The sequence below is a fragment of the Oryzias melastigma genome, linkage group LG20, assembly GCF_002922805.2.
Source record: "Oryzias melastigma strain HK-1 linkage group LG20, ASM292280v2, whole genome shotgun sequence".
NCBI classification, from domain to species: domain Eukaryota; kingdom Metazoa; phylum Chordata; class Actinopteri; order Beloniformes; family Adrianichthyidae; genus Oryzias; species Oryzias melastigma.
In genome coordinates this window covers 17,214,319-17,214,651 of record NC_050531.1, presented here as the reverse complement: position 1 = coordinate 17,214,651, position 333 = coordinate 17,214,319, and positions in this window count along the sequence as shown.

The following is a 333-nucleotide window of genomic DNA, read 5'->3' as shown; positions in this document are numbered from 1 at the left end:
TGGTTTAAAAAAATAAAGGTAAAGTTTATACAACAAAGTGTAATCAGACAAGGTACATGGGTTTGTATCCAGTGTGTATTGATTGATTATGGTTTAAAAAGATTAGATTTAAACATAATTCAGGTTGTAGCAACAAAATGTACATTTCTAGAAATTTTTGACTGAATTTTTTGGCGTTCCACAGGGGTCAGTGTTGAGTCCAGTACAGTTCACATACCATTTATCATAATTAACCTTTTTTTTTTTAAATTTCTTGGCCCACTATCCATTAGAGGTGAAGCTTTGGCACATTTTTAATAAGCAAGATCTCCTTTACTACAATAAACTATGGAC